This window comes from Mus musculus, chromosome 11 (assembly GCF_000001635.26).
Source record: "Mus musculus strain C57BL/6J chromosome 11, GRCm38.p6 C57BL/6J".
Classification (NCBI taxonomy): domain Eukaryota; kingdom Metazoa; phylum Chordata; class Mammalia; order Rodentia; family Muridae; genus Mus; species Mus musculus.
The window spans coordinates 79,863,999-79,873,740 of record NC_000077.6 but is presented as its reverse complement, the minus strand read 5'-3'; the positions used below and the strand labels follow the sequence as shown (position 1 = coordinate 79,873,740).

At 48.9% G+C, this 9,742-nt stretch overlaps 1 long non-coding RNA gene across 1 annotated transcript; it reads left to right on the top strand.

Annotated features, from left to right (window-relative positions):
* The first annotated feature begins 1,352 nt into the window (after positions 1-1,352).
* Positions 1,353-9,325, top strand: LOC108167316. The gene is made up of 3 exons (XR_880035.2): positions 1,353-1,407; positions 2,354-2,524; positions 9,108-9,325. It is a non-coding gene; the product is annotated as an uncharacterized LOC108167316 (long non-coding RNA).
* The last annotated feature ends 417 nt before the right edge of the window (positions 9,326-9,742 follow it).

Below are 9,742 nucleotides of genomic sequence, written 5' to 3'. Positions count from 1 at the left end.
CTCTCTCATAACGAGCTGTTTCCTCCTCCAAGTCTGTTTCTTCAGAGAAGCTAAATTTTTTATCTGATTCAGAGCTACTAAGAACTAGCTCCTTAAACTCATCTAGTGATGGGTATAGGCTCCTTCTCCTAGAAACCTCCGCTGATTGATCTTTTTTCTTTTCCCTTTTCCCTCTTTTCCTTCTAATCTCTCTCCAGGTATTCCTACCTGACCTTAACTTTTCCTCAGGTTCAAGACCCTTGGAAAGGCCTGTATACTTATTTTGTGCACCATGTTTCCTCTTTGCTCCTACTCTCTCTCCCCGCTTTACTTCTGATAGATTGTCTTGAATTTCGTCCAGAATCCGCCCTGCCTTAACCACTTGATAACATGTGAAAAGGAACAAAAGGGCTTCTAACACTAGAGAAAGTTCAAGGCCAAACATACCTTATAAAGCTATTTTCCACTTTACTTCTGATAGACTGTCTTGAATTTCCTTAGAAAGTTCAAGGCCAGGCTTACCTCGTAAAGCTATACTCACTGGTACTCTCGTTCCCCAGCTGAAAAGTTCTGAATTCATGCAGTTGAATCCTTCTTAACAGTCTGCTTTACGGGAACCTTTATTACCGCGACCCGCAGTTCTGGTTCTGGAATGAGGGATCTTCCTTGCGCCGGTGAAGCTCCCGTCCCGAGTTTCCTCCCGGGTTTTTTCTTCCCGGATTTTTTCTCGTCCCGGATTTTCTCGTCCCGGGTTTCGGCACCAATTCTTATTAACGCGTTCTCACGCCCGGCCAGGAAGAACACAGCAAACCAGAATCTTCTGCGGCAAAGCTTTATTGCTTACATCTTCAGGAGCCAGAGTGCAAGAGAGCAAGAAAGGGAAATGGCGAAACCCCATCCCTTTTTAAGGAGAATTATCCTCCACCTAGGACGTATTACTCCCTGATTGGCTGCAGCCCATCGGCCCAGTTGTCATCACGGGAAAGGCAGAACACATGGTGGGAAAACTGCCCCTGCATGTGTGCAGACTATGTTTACCACTTAGAACACAGCTGTCAGTGCCATCTTATAATGGCAAATGTGAGGGCGGCTCCTCACACATAAAGAGAAAATTTAAAAGGAAGAATTGGAAAATATCAGCATAGGCTGGATCATGCTAAGCCTTCCGTGTAAAGGTGTGGAGTCTGTGCTTTGTGATGTAGACAGTGGGAAACCGTTCTTGATCAAGCATCTTCCCACATGGGGTGACATTGCACACACATCTGTGCCTCCTCTGCGCTTTCCACTGCCAGGGTGAGGGCTGTGCCAGGAGGTGTGTCCCAGTCACCCCCTGAGGTGCCTTCCCACCTGGTGTGGTGTGACTCAGGATGTGAGGAGAAGAGGCAGAAGTGAAGCCAGGCACAGGCCCGGGCAGACCGGGGAGGCCAGGTATTCAAACAGTGAGAACCCGGACCAGATCCAAACCTAGAGGGGAGGGGAGGGGAGGAGAAAGAAGAGGGAGAGGAAGGGGGGCAGAAAGGGGTGGGAACAGAAGAGGGAGGGGAGGAGAAGTGGGAGAGGATAGGAAAAGCTAGGAAGAAAAGAGAGTGGGGCCAGAGGAGGCTGGGTGTGGGGAGGAGAGGGAAGAAATGGGGGGAGAAAGACTCTGCTCGGTGCCTTCATGGTGTGAAAAGTCCAACCTCGCCAAGCTCTGTTCTGGGGTGAAGGGTGTTTGTGGTAGCAAGCTGAGGCACCCTGCCTGCCTTAGGCACCTCCTTGCTTTTCGCCTTGGTGTGACTCACACACAGGAGAGTTGGAGAGCAACCATTAACCAATTAGCTATGGGGCTAACTAGTCCAGAGTGCCCCAGCTGGTTGTGAGGCACACTGAGGAGAGCCACGCTCTGTCAGGGCTTCCTTTCTCTCCACAGCCCTTCCTCAGTTTGTAAGGTTCACAGCTCTTGTCTGGAATTGTCTGTTCAACTCTTCTGTCTGTCATTCACCCAACAAATGCCTCTCAAATGTCCCCTGAGGAAGACAGGGTGACAACTGCTACATGTCCACGCTCTCCTTTTAATTTTGAATCTTCCCAGAGTCCTTTAAGGCACCAGGCAAAGATTGTAGGGTGCTATCCCAAGCTTCTTGAGGTCAATTGGTCTTGCTGTACATGTGAGTGCTACACAACTGGACTCATGCTAAAAGATTCATTTGCTTTTATTTTATCTTATTTTTTTTTTTATTTTTTCAAGATAAGGTTTCTTTGTACAGCCCTGGCTGTCCTGGAACACAACCTGTAGACCAGGCTGGCCTCGAACTCACAGAGATCCTTCTGCCTCTGCCTCCTAAGCGCTGGGATTAGAAATGTGCAGCACCATGCCTGGCTTCTCTTTTTCTAGCACGAGGAGGTTTGAGGTATTGTTCGAGCAATGTCCTTGTGATTTCTCGGTGCCTGTCAGGGAGTCCCCTCCCTACTGAAACTGCTGTCGTCAATCTTCTCTTCCTGTGCTCTAGGAGGTCACCACCCTGCTCCCAGCCCCTACACCACTTCTTGTCTCCACACAGGGAAGGTAAGGGAGTCTTCACTCACTGAACTTACATCAGGCATGTGCTGAGAGAGTTACAGAGGGCGTTCTACCTAGTCCTTTGTAACCAAGAGAGAGGGGCTATTGCTACCCCATTTTTGGAGAAAATGAAGCTCAAAGATAAGAGATGATTTTCTCATCATGTCATGTGTGTACCACGTGTAGACCTATGACTGAAACTTGAGGAAACTGTTCTCTTTTTTGAGACAGTTTTGCTGTGTGGTGGGCTGGCCTGGAACTCTCGATTTCCCTGCCTCGGCCTCCTGAGTGCTGGCATTATAAGCATGTGTCACCACGGCTGGCTTCAAGGTTGGACTTGGTGAAAGTCCCAAGGCTGGCTAGGTGGCATCACATGCTGGGATCCTCTGTGGCTTTCTCCCCTTGCTAGATATTGGACCTGCATCTGCAGAAATTACGATGTCTCTTGTTAGTTCCCATCTGACCTTGGTCAACTCAGTGACAGTTTCTGTCTCAGATGATCTGAGGTAGCAAAACAATGAAAATTACTTGAGCAGGCCCTGGCTACGCGTGACTGCGTAGTGGCTACACGTGACTTTGGGTCGCTGGACTTCTCTAGGACACTCACAGTGCCACAGGGAGAGCCGGTACCTATCATAAAACGCTCCAGAAGAGGCCTCTTCCTTGTTTTAGAGGCCTTGGGAAAGTTTGACAGTCTTTGCATATTCAAGCATGGAGAAATATCTAGAAGGAATCCTCTAACAGGACGGTGGAGATGTTTCTCCAGCTGGAGCCGATTGATGAGACTGTTCACTGAGAGTGCCCTGGGGTCACAGAGCTGAACAGGAAGTTGGGTTTGAAGGAAGCTGGCAGGCCTCCAAAGAGAGTTCTCCTGTGGTTTCTAATCTGCTTTATCTGCTTTAGGTTTTCAATGGTCCATTGCTTTGTAATCCATAGCGCTTGCCTGATGAGACCCTGCTTGCAGCAGGGGCAGGGGAGTTTGATTCGGTGACATCCTGCCCCCTTTCATCCTGCTTAGAAGTAACTTCAAGTCACAACAGCTTCAGACTCCAGGTCACAGATCAAGGTCCCATACTAGGGTCTGGTGGAAAGCTTTTGGCTATTGGCAAAGTCCTGTTTCTCCCAACCTGGGTTAGTCCTAGACTCTCTTCAGTCTCTCTGTAACCCCTGCAGAAGTGGGGAACCAGGATGTGTCTTCCACCTTCTGGACACGGAGAGGACTATACGTCAGTGTGGTTCTGCATGCTAGAGTGGACAGAGCAGGCACACTCAGCCCAGGGTGCCACATGCCCTCAGGCGTGCCCTTGAGTGCCTCAGCACGGTCCAGCACAGTTACTCTTTTTTTTTTTTCCATTCTTTTTTTTTATTAGATATTTTCTTTATTTACATTTCAAATGCTATCCTGAAAGTCCCCTACACCTTCCCCCACTGCTCCCCTACCCACCCACTCCCACTTCTTGGCCCTGGCATTCCCCTGTACTGGGGCATATAAAGTTTGCAAGACCTAGGGGCTTCTCTTCCCAATGATGGCCGACTAGGCCATCTTCTGCTACATATGCTGCTAGAGACACAAGCTCTGTGGGTACTGGTTGGTTCATATTGTTGTTCCACCTATAGGGTTGCAGAGCCCTTCAGCTCCTTGGGTGCTTTCTCTAGCTCCTCCATTGGGGGCCCTGGGTTCCATCTTATAGATGACTGTGAGCATCCACTTCTGTATTTGCCAGGCACTGGCATAGCCTCACTCAAGACAGCTATATCAGGGTCCTTTCAGCAAAATCTTGCTGGCATACAGCACTGTGACTCTTACAGCCCCATGGGAGTGTTGGAGTTGAGGGAAGCTTGTGTTAGCCGCTGGGGTTTGGGGCTACTGCCCCAGCATTCCCAAGCTTGGCACGAATGATATGTAACCTTTCTCTTAAGCCAGCAAGATTTCAAGATGTCTCTGCCGTGACAGCTGCATTAATGACCTAATGCTGTCAGCATTTACATGATAGTTTTCCAGTTTGCTTAGCATTCTCTTAATCTTCCTAAGTCAGCCCAGGACTCTCCCATGGAGTCATAAATCTCTCAGTGAGGTCAACCACCCAGTTCTTCAGCTGTGATTCCTACCCTTCATCCTTAATTAATCCCTGGCCCTCCTGATAGGCCTCCAGGGTTCTCTCTGCGTGATGGGGAGCCAGGAGGCTAGGCAGAAAGGGAGAGCAATTACGCTGAAGAAGAAAGAGGCAGGGTGGAGCAACCGTGGAGAGCAACCCTTCTGGATTCAGGAACTTCTGCGAATCTCTGCGAACATTAGCATCCATACCCAAACCCCAACTCGAAAGCGAGACACTTTAAGAGGACTTAAAGGTGACGCTGCCGCCACAGCTGCTTATAAGTTCCTCAGGCCAAATTCTGGGTGGAGGACGAGGTGATAAAGTGTCTGCTAGGATGATTGCTAAGGGGGAAACAGTGCTTCAGGATTGAGCAGGGAATTTAACCCAGGTGTGAGTTCTGCTTTGGCCTCCGCTTAAGGGAGCAGGGCCACCATAGAAAAGGATCGTTTCAGGGTATGGCAGAGGGAATGTCCCTGGACTGGGACCACATGGCAGGAATCCTCTGTCTCTTCAGTGAGGGCCTAGCTCCCTGGATTTCTGGGTACCGTCACCGGGTAGATGCTCCTTTCTTCCCTTGGGTTAGAAGGAAGAACTTCCTGGTCTCCTCCGCTCCCCATAGAGTGGACATGGTAGCCGTGAGGTCAAGTACATGTGTATTGAGCATTTACTAGGCAGTGGCTTCCAAGTGTAAGTTAATGGAAAGATTTCGCTTTGAAAGCATTCTCAGTGAAGTAGTGGGAGGGGGCAGGCAGAGGTGAAAAATCAAAGAGAGGTGAGCATGGCATCAAGAACTAACTGGATGGCATCCTCAGAGGGAACACCGAGCTGACCTGCTCTGTGGGCATGGTGAGGGCAGGCCCTTGAGAGTGGGCGTGGTCTCAAGCTGGCTGTGATGAGGAGCACAGAGGGCCCAAGGGAGTTCTTGACTGGTTGAAGCTCCTGAGGAGGCCAGAGTGACAGTGACCGGTCTGACAGCAGAGCTGAGCAGGCCACTGTGAGGCACTCATAGGATGGGCTTAGCGCAGGGAACTGATGGGTCCAGATTTGTTTTCTGAAGGCCATGTTTATTATCTGTGTTTTCATTGTCATGGATGAGCGAGGGCAGAGGCAGCCGGGCTAAGACCTCAGCAACCCAGCTGTGCACTTTCTTCAGTTGCTGCATTTTTCAGTCCCCTCCTAGGGAGTTCGTGTCACTGTAGCAACACGTAGACACACATTTCTCGCTTTAAAAGATGTATGTGTAGGAGCTGGAGAGATGGCTCAGTGGTTAAGAGCACTGGCTGCTCTTCCAGACGACCTGAGTTCAATTCCCAGCAACCACATGGTGGCTCACATGGGGTCTGATGCCCTCTTCTGGCCTGCAGCCATTCATTCATGTAGAGCCCTCACATATATAAAATAAATAAATAAATCTTAAGGAAAAAAAGATTTGTGTATATCTATGCATCAAGGTCATGCACGTGTCTCCATGTGGATGCATCAAGGTCATATATGTGTCTCCATGTGGATGCATCAAGGTCATATATGTGTCTCCATGTTGTTGCATCAAAGTCATGCACGTGGCTCCATGTTAGTGCATCAAAGTCATGCACGTGGCTCCATGTTGATGCATGGACACATCTTTCCATTAAGTCCTCCCTACACGGACGGAGGTGTGTCTGACTTTGAAGCTTAGCTTTGAAATAGACGGGCAATCATCAGCCTCAAAGCCCCTGTTCCTTGTTCAGCCCACGAGAACGTCTGCATCAGAAAGAGCTGCACACAACCTGGCCCTCGGATAAAGAGGCAGAAGGGCAAAGCCGGCATAGTGGCTCCTTCTGTGCTCAGTATTCTTGTTTTGTCTGGTTGGAACAGCTCATAGATATTGTCAGTAAAAGAAACCTTCAGAGCCTGCTCCTGGCTTCTGCCCAGGGGATGCTTCTTTTAAAGTTTCTGTTATGCCTAGACCATGCCTCTGTCGTGGCATTCAGGGATTCCTACACTCAGGCTGGTTCCTTTACCAAACACTAGACATTCAGAAACTAGGTATGGTGCCAGGTTAAACAAGATGAGCCCTCTGCTCACATGGGGTTATCTTGTAATGGTGAACAAACATTTGAGCAAGATCACTGTCGGTGTTGTGTTTTATAAAAAGATAAGGGGAGAGGGAATATGTTTGGTGGAGGTGCAGTCAGGTGTGAGGGAAGGGAGTGCCTCTGTGGGCCCATGCTGAGGCATCCCTTCCCCCTGAGGGACCAGCCATACAATGGTATAGTATAGGATAGAGTTTATTCAGGGCATGGGGAGGGGAGTTGAGAGGGTAATAGAGACAGAGAAAGGCAGAGAGACAGAGAGGGAGTAGGGGAGTAGAGGAGTAGAGGCCGGCTGTGAGCATGTGGAGAGAGGGGGAAGAGGGTAAGGGAACAAGAGAATGAGGACAGGGCAAGTAGCCCCTTTTACAGTGAGTCAGGCACACCTGGCTGTTGCCAGGTAACCATGGAGCGGAGCTTAGACTAAATGCCAACAGTCAGCATTAATTAGTCCAGGAAGAAAAAGAGATGACTTGTTGGATGTGGGGTGGGGCTTCTCAAGCTTGATTGGCAGCCAGGCTGTCTTGCTCTTTCTGGGACATGCCACCTTTAATGGTCCACCCGAGCCCCTCGACTGACCATCCTTCTTCCTGGAAAGCTGTTGTCCTGGATCCCCTTGTGGCTGCAGACTTTGGATTCATTTAGGTCTCAACTCAGACATTCCCCTCCTCATGCTACCCCCTCCCCAGTCAAAATAGCCCCTGTTTTATGCCTATGATCTGCCTCAGCTACCTGAGAACCATTGATTTGCTAAGGAAAGAGAATTCTCTGTGGTCAGTGTAGAGTTCGTCAGAGTAGGCCTGGGCGTGGCCATGGCCGATAGTGATAACCTTTAGTGTTTGTCTTTGCTTCCATCTTATTTGAAATTAGATCTCTTTGCCATTCATCATGAGGCACGCCAGGCTAGCTGGCCAGAGATCTCTTGGACATCCCCCTGCCTCTGCTTCCCACTTTGCAGTAGGAACATTGGCATTGCACACATACTACCATGCATGTATATTTTAATGGATGCAGTATTAAATATTGATTAATAAATTCCAGCGTGGGGTTGCTTCCTGCCTCAATGGTTTATGTTCCTGAATGAAACACACACACACAGCCTCTATATTTTAATATGCCTTAAACAGCACAACAGCTGAGCGACTGCCTAACCTCTATGATGTTAGAATCTACCTTCCGCTAACTATTCCAAGTTACTACTCACTAATTTCTATGTTCCATCCCGGCTGCTCCAGACCCATTTGTGCCTCTCTCTGGCCTGTGCTTTCTTGGCCCACAGCCTGAGGTGTTCTCCTTGCTTCTCTACCTCATGGCGCTTCTGTGTCTCTTCTCTCTCCACACTCTGCTAAAGCATGGCGGATCTCCCTTCTCTCCTCCCTGTCCCAAGCCCAAGAAATCCTAAAATCCCGCCTCTCTTTCTCCTTTCTAGCTATTGGCTGCTGGCATCTTTATTTACCAATCAGAACCAAGTGGGGGTAGGTTCCCAGAAACTACGTGCAGACCCTCTTGTACAAACAGGTTTTTTTTGGGGGGGGGAGACATAATTAGCACACGTAATACAAGCAGCTCCAAATGGGTTCCGTTGACTCAAACTCAAGAGTTTACACCTGAGTGGCATGTGTACTTTTCATCCTCTGAGCCATCTCCCCAGCACTGGAATGAAAATGAATTATACTAAACATACATGCAAGCAGTGAATTTGCTGGTGGCTGTATTTATTTACCTCATGCTAATCCCAAATAACTTCACCAATAAATCAAGATTCACTTAAGACTGCACCTCAATAGCTGAGCGGTTAAATGACGTATCTTAAAATTCTATGCTAATCTGGCTAGCTCCCAGCCCTGCCCCATGATGCTTGCATATTATTATTAATCTGGTTCTTCAGAGCTCTTCTTCCTCGTTCCAATTCCTCTGCCCTCCCTGGAGATCTGACTCTCCTCTCCTTCCCCTGCTGGCAGATGTCCCGCCCTATTCTCTATTCTGCCCAGCCATTGGGCGATCAGAATTTTTTGACAAGGCAGAGAATAAACGGTAAGAACTGTTTACACAAACTTGAGACAGGAGATTCTTGATATAAACATTACAACGTCATGTGTCCAGATTAAAACAAGATTTGAGGGCAGAGGAAGCAGCATTTGAATAACCCAAGGGTGAACTTGACACAGCCTACAAAACATTTGGCCAACCCTGGAGGGCTATAACTTTTCAGCTGTATGAGAGGCTGGGGGAGAGAAGGGAAGGCAGGTATAGCTGGCACAGGGATTTGCCCCAGGGAGGCAAGCGGTTCTTGACAGCTTACCCGCCGCTCGCAGCGGATTCTAGGGAACCTGGGATTTGTTGTTTTACATTTTAAGTCTCAAGCAAGGACATTAACTCTAAATGTCTTATTAGATTTTTTTTCTTTTCTTTTTTTTGAGCCAGAATCTAGCTACATGTCCTAGACTCTTCGCGAACTGGTGATTCTCCTGCCTCACCTTTCAAGTGCTGCTGGGATTACAGGTGTGTCATCAGGCCTGGTACCATTCAATTCCTGCTGGTACTGTAAGCCGCTTCTTAGGAGTGAGCCCCCTCCCCCCAACCCTGCCTCAGCCCCTCCCAGCGTCTCCTCACGTGTACAGCCAGGGTAAGGAGCTGGGTGAGTATAGATGTCCAGAGCAGTTTCAGAAAACCCAGGGTACCTGGGAAGACACCCAGGCTCCTTAAGTCAATGGCACTTCCTCACAACAAAACAGACCAGTTCTGAGGTAATTGCTGACTGCTCTCTCTCTCTCTCTCTCCCTCAAGCGAGATGGGCTCTTGTCCAGCCCCTGGGGGCTCTTGAGGGCCTTGGGCTATTGCTTGGTCACCAACATAAGAGGCATCTCGTAGTGCAGGTGCAGGGCTCATGGAATAAACACACTTTCCTTCCTCTGCAAACCCTGAGCATCTGATAAACTGATTTTCATATCTAGGTATGTCCTGCCCAGCTGCACAGGCCCTTGGTGGGCAGGGGTTGGATTTAATAAAATATAAATGGCCAGGGCAGCCGGCTCATTGCCAGGACTGCACCACAGAAT